Here is a 6,346-nt window from a genome sequence, read left to right on the forward strand (position 1 = left end):
TCCCCCAGTGGCTGTTAAAATATAATTACATGTATATATATGCATGTGTTGGATATATATGTTGTGTATGTGTTTATTTTAGCATGTATGTGTATGTGTATAAATGCAGGGAGAAAAGAAAAGAAGGTTACTTTAGCCAAAGGGAATGACATGATATAAACTTGAATTAGCCAGTCTGTCCAAGGTTATCCATTCTTTTCTCCCTCAGTGGTTAAATACACACATACAGGGACACACACTGATGTACAGACATATTAAGGCAAAGAAGAGGGGAATATGTATTTGAATATACACAAACAGAAATATGTGTGTGTGTGTGTGTTTATGTGTGTATATAGAATATAGGTGTGATTTGAAGGTGATAGTTACATAATAACATATCAGATATTTTAAAAAGCAACATAAAGAAATGTAGCTCATAATGTCCTATTTGATGACTGTCCTATATTTTCAGAATTATTTCCAGCTTCAATGATGTTTAGATTATTTTTGAACTGTTGTTTACTATAAATGCTACTATCTGCATACATCTTATATTCTTATATTATTTCTTTAAGGTGGTTTTATAGATAAAAATGGCTGCACCATAATGTATATAATCTTTTACTTTTCATAAATACTGGAATATAATTCACTAAAACTTATATATGTGTTTACTTTTCTAACATGAGTATAATAGAGAGACTATTTCCCCAAATCTGTGTAAATACTGAAGATTGAATTCTTTGATAATTTTAGCAATTTTGGGTTACTTTTCATGGAGTTTTCAAATAGTAAATCCTATCATCTGCAAATAATGTTTCACTGTAACGACCAGAAGTTTTAAGAAATAGCACCTACTGAATATCTTTGTCAATATCTGTTTCTGTCTCTGCTGTTTCCTCTCAGTTACCCATCTCTCTCTCACATAGGCATGCAAATATGTATTTTTATGGAAACTGATAAAAGTTGTAAAGATTTGTGGAGACAGGATAACAGTTTAGGAAATTCATATTGGCAAACCCGATATTTTATGCAATTTATCTGTTGAAATGATTGCTGGTTTGAAATCAGTAGCTGAAAGGCTGAAATTCTGGCTATAAAATTTCATTTAGAAACTTTAGAATTGGGAAATAATTTCTGGCAATTCCAGAGTTAGAGGAAATTAAATGGAGTATAGAGTTAGAGGAAATTAAATGGAGTATAGAGCTTTTCAAGTGAGAGTTCCCAGAGTTAGAGGAAATTAAATGGAGTATAGAGCTTTTCAAGTGAGAAAGACCAAGTAAGCACTTTTATTTCAGTTGAAGCCTAAAGGCCATATGAAGGTTTGCAACCAAGGATTAGAATAAACCTGCAGTTGAAAAGGCCTCATTATAAGGCCATAGTCTTGCTTTAAATAATCTACTCCTATACATTTTCTTATTTCTGCAGACATTTTTCGCTAGAGAAATGTAATGTTCTGCTCTCATAGAGCCTCAAAGTTAGTCAGAGGCGAGGGCTCAGGGCATTCTCAGATATTTCCTAAGCCTGTGTGGCCTTCTATGTTCCAGAAATGTGTCACTACTCTTCAAAGCCTTCTATGAACATCTTATTTTTTAATTCCTTCTTTTAAGATTTTTAGTTAGCTAGCAGATTTATAAAGTGCCCAGGTAGGTGTTAAAGGCATTCCCCAACACGCACACAGAGCCTCTTGCAAAGACTGGGAAATTTATTGGTTTTTGATGTCTAAGGAAATCTCTGTCCCATTAATAGTGGGGCATTAAGCTAATTGAACAATGACTTTATTAAGCTGACATAAGAAAGAAGAGAGACTTTATAGAATTATTTCAGAGAAACCACTAAAACACAAAGCAAACTGGAGTAAAAATGCCTTATTTAGGTCTTGAGAGTACAAATGTGTATTTGAATGGAATTGCATTGCTGGTGGTGAAACAGAATGGACGGAGGAAATGATTATCTTCATAGTTCACTGCAGCCTCAAACTTCTGGGTTCAAATGACTCTCCCACCTCAGCCTCTACCACACTTAAGTAATTTTTAATTTTTTTCAGAGATAGGGTCTCTCTTTGTTGCCCAGGCCATTCTCCAACTCCTGGCCTGACACAATCCTCCCACATGGCCTCCCAAAGTGCTGAGATTACAGGCAGGAGCAAGCACACACAGCAACATTTTCACCTTGCAAAACTGAAAGTCTGTACCCATTAAACACTACCTCCCCATTCCCTCCTCCTCCCAGCCCCTGGAAACCACCATTATACTTTCTGTTTGGTGATTTTTTTTTTTCACTATTCTAGGTGCCACATGGAAGAGGAATCATAAAATATTTGTTCTTTTGTGACTGGTTTATTGTACTTAGCATCATGTCTTCAAGGTTCATCCATCTTCCATGTTGTAGTATGTATCTGACTTTTTTTTCGTTTTTAAGGCTGAATATATTCCATTGTCTGTAGAAACCACATTTTGTTCATGCATTCATCTGCTGCTGGACAAATGGGTTGCTTCCATTTTTTGGCTATTGTGAATAATACTGCAATGAACATGGGTATGCAAATATCAATTTGATGCTTTCAGTTTTTTGAGGTATATACGCAGAAATGTAATTGCTGGATCATATGGACATTCTACTTTTAATTTTTTGAGAAACCCTGCCACACTGGTTTCCACCATAGGTTCAGTACTTTACATTCCCATTGTCAGGGTAGGAGAATTCCAATTTCTCCATGTCCTTACCCATGCTTGTTTTTTGTGTCTTTTTTTTTTTTAATTTTTAAAATTTCCTATAAAGGAACTTTAGAGAACTTTCTTTAAACACTATTTTATGGTAGATTTGCTAGAGATAAATTATCTTTGTCTCCCTTCATATAAGAATGTCTTGAATTCCTCTTCATTTGTGAAGAATACTTTCAATAGATATAGAATGCTAGGCTGACAGATTTTTTTTTTCCCCAGCACTTAAAAACGTTCTGCTAATTCCTATTTCTCCGTGGATGCTGATGACAAGTCTGCCCCGCTAGGTAAGGTGTAATTTTTCTCTGGCTGCTTTGAAAATTATTTGTTTTCCTTTTTGGAAAATTTCCAGAAGTGTTTGGTGTGGATTTTTAAAAAATGTATCCAGATTGATGTTCACTATGATTCTTGAATCTGTAGGTTTATGTCTTTTTCCAAATTTGGGATATCTTCAGACAAAATTTCTCCTGGTACTTTTTCAGCCCCACATTTTCTTCTCTTTTGGCAGCACTCCATTTACATAATTTTTAGACCACTTATATAGTCCCATAGGTCTGTGAGGTTCTTCTCATTTCTTTTTTCTCTCTGGTCCATTTCTCTCTGTTTTTCATATTAGGTTATTTCTATTGTTCTGTCTTCCAGTTCGCTTTGTCTTTGTCTCATTAATGCTGCCACTGAGCCCATCAACTGTAGTTTTATTTTGGTTATTTATTTCTCTATTCTAGAATTTCTATTTCATTCTTTATATCTTCTCTTTATTTGTTGTTATTTTCTGTTTCTTTGCTGAGACTTTATACTTTTTTCATTTGTTTCAAATGTGTTCATAATTACTCATTGAAACATTTTTATGATGACTGTTTTAATAGCTTTGTCAGATAATTCTGACATCTCTTGTCATGTTGGTATTGGTAGCTTTTGATTGTCTTATTTGCAGTTTGAATCTTCCTGGTTCTTCTAAGACATGTAATTTTCAGTTGAATCCTGGATATATTTTTTTATGATGTTATAAAACTTTGGATCTTACTAAAACCTCCTTTCACTGGCTTCCTCTCAGAACCCTATGGCCAAGGAAGAGGTGGGAGTGCTGTCTCGGTACTGGCAGGTGGGGGTAAAAGTCTAGTTTGCTCACTCAGCAAACTGGAGGTTATTTGGGGCTCCTCATTACTGCTGGACAGGGGTGGGATATCTAGCTCCACATATGGCCTCCACGGACATAACTGGGGATGTCCTCCGTACTGCTGAGTAGTGGTGAGAGCTTTGACTCTCCACTAGGTTTTCTTCATTACATCTGGGTAGGGATGAAATATGGGCTCCTTATTGGGCCTTTTCTGTTCCCAACTCAGTAGGGTATTTGGGGCACCTCATTATAGCATGTTGAGTGTGGAAGCCTGGACTCCCCACTTGGCCTTTTCAGGCATTTGGCTGGGGAAAGGGTTACTGTTTCAAAGTATTGTGCCTTGCTGGGCTGCTCCTTTCTGGCCATTTGGTCAGAGACAGTAGGCTCGTCTTGAGACTTTTTCTGTATGTGCCCATTGCCCTTTCCAGGTTGCTGCCCTCAGCTCCATGTCTGGGATGTCCAAGGCAACAGGAACACCCTGGGAGCTCACCACCATGGTCCTCAGGATGCGGGGTCCCTAGCCAGTCTGTGTTTGCCTTCTGTTGCCCTGTCAGAGTCTTCTCATGTTGTTTTATATATAAAGTTGAGGGTTTTTAGTTGTACTGAGTGAGTAAAACAGGGAAAAATATTTTTATGAAGAGACCATCTTCTCCAGTCTGGATGCTTTCCATAATTCAAGTCATCCCCCTTTCTGTTCCAATCTTTGCTTCATAACATACTAATCTTTATTTAGTAAATAGGTAGTTTTACTAAAATATAAATATTCATTTACTATGAGAGAAAATGCCCCTATTAAGGTTGTATCAGCTGTGGGAAATGTTTTCTTTATGGTTTTCTTGTTTAGCTAGGAGTTATATGCAGAAAATTTGCCTCCACAAGAGATGATGGCTCAAGTTAAAAAAAACCTTTATCCTCACTCTGGTCACTGTATGGTTATGAGGAGGTAGACTTTCATCCTGTTTGGTTGTAGTAGCTCATCCCAGAGTTACAGATTTGCTTGCTTTTTTCTGTCCTTCTTGATCGCTTTTTTTTTTTTTTTGCTTTTTGAGACAGGTTCTCACTTCGTCACCCAGGCTGGAGTGCGGTGGCATGATCATAGCTCACGTTACCCTTGACTTCCTGGTCCTTGACCTTCTAACCCTCACCCCAGGTGCTCTTTTGGCTGGAGCAAGCCTGAGAGTCACATAAAGTCTGCAGGTTCAGCCTCCAAAACCCCTCTCTGGGAGATGGGCTCAAGAAGGATTTCTTCTTATGTTCTAAGGACTACTGGGATCCTTATTGCCTGGCTATTTCAGCCTCAGAAGGGTTTGGCTAGAATATCCCTGGGGAGGCAGGCTCTCAGGGCCAAAAGTAGTGGGAGAAAATATTAAACCTTTAGGAAACTGGTACACATCAGCTCTAAGTGTGACTCAGGGAGAAACAAGAACTAGGATACTTTGTGTAATGTATCCTTACTCCAAAGGAGTTGTACTTGGTTAAACTCTTGTATTTTCTTATTCAAACTTTTGCAAAGTGGGTTGAGAAGAAAGTGTTACTTCCAGTGTTACACCCTCAACACTTTTTCCTGTGGAGACTCCAGCATGTTCATTATGTTTTCTGAAGCCATGGCACTGTAGTACTCTTTCATTTCTGTTACTATTGTTTAATAATATAAAATGAGACATTTTTGCTCCATTTTTCATTCATATTTTTGTCCTAATTACTTTTAAAATATATTCTGGTGTCATGTCAATATTTATAGTCTAATGTTTAAGACTTAGACTTTGGTTCTTAGGATGTTATTTTTGAATCAGCTGTATCTGGTAAGGTAATAGATATTGAAAGTGCCTTGTAAATTGTCCAGTGGCATAAAAGTATTGTCATATCTTTATGACATAAAAGAGAAATTGTTTTCTTCTTTTTAGCATGGAAATACTTTACAAAGCCATTTGCTGGGTGACTGTGTGATGGCCTTGTGGTTTGGATTTCATGATTTTTGGTGTTCCCTTGAAGGGTTCCAGATATAACCTATACCAAAGAAGAGGAAAACTTCTCCAGTACATTCCATGATCTGACCTTGATTTGAAAATAGTTGTAAGTGTAATAGAAAAAAGATTTATCAAAATAGTGCACTACACTTACTATAAAGCAAGTTCTAAACACAAGACTCAAAGAGTCACGCATATAACTCAAAGAAAGGCTGGAGGCCAGTCATGGTGGCTCATTCCTTTAATCCCCACACTTTTGGAGGCTGAGGTGGGAGGATATCTTGAGTCCAAGAGTTCAATACCAGCCTGTGAAACATAGTGAAATTCCATCTCTACAAAAAAGACAAAATTAGCCAGGTATGGTGGTTTGGTCCTGTAGTCTAAGCTACTCATGAGGCTAATGGAGAGGAACTGTTGAGGCTGCAGTAAGCCCTGATTGGAGTGTGAGCTTTCTCACACTTTCTCTAGGGGGTAAAGAGAGATGGGGATAGGTTAGACTGTTTCAAGTCCTAGATGAAGCATGGGAGCCATAGTAGCACCTGGAAAGGGCATTGCAG

This window comes from Piliocolobus tephrosceles, chromosome 9, assembly GCF_002776525.5.
Source record: "Piliocolobus tephrosceles isolate RC106 chromosome 9, ASM277652v3, whole genome shotgun sequence".
Taxonomy (NCBI): Eukaryota; Metazoa; Chordata; class Mammalia; order Primates; family Cercopithecidae; genus Piliocolobus; species Piliocolobus tephrosceles.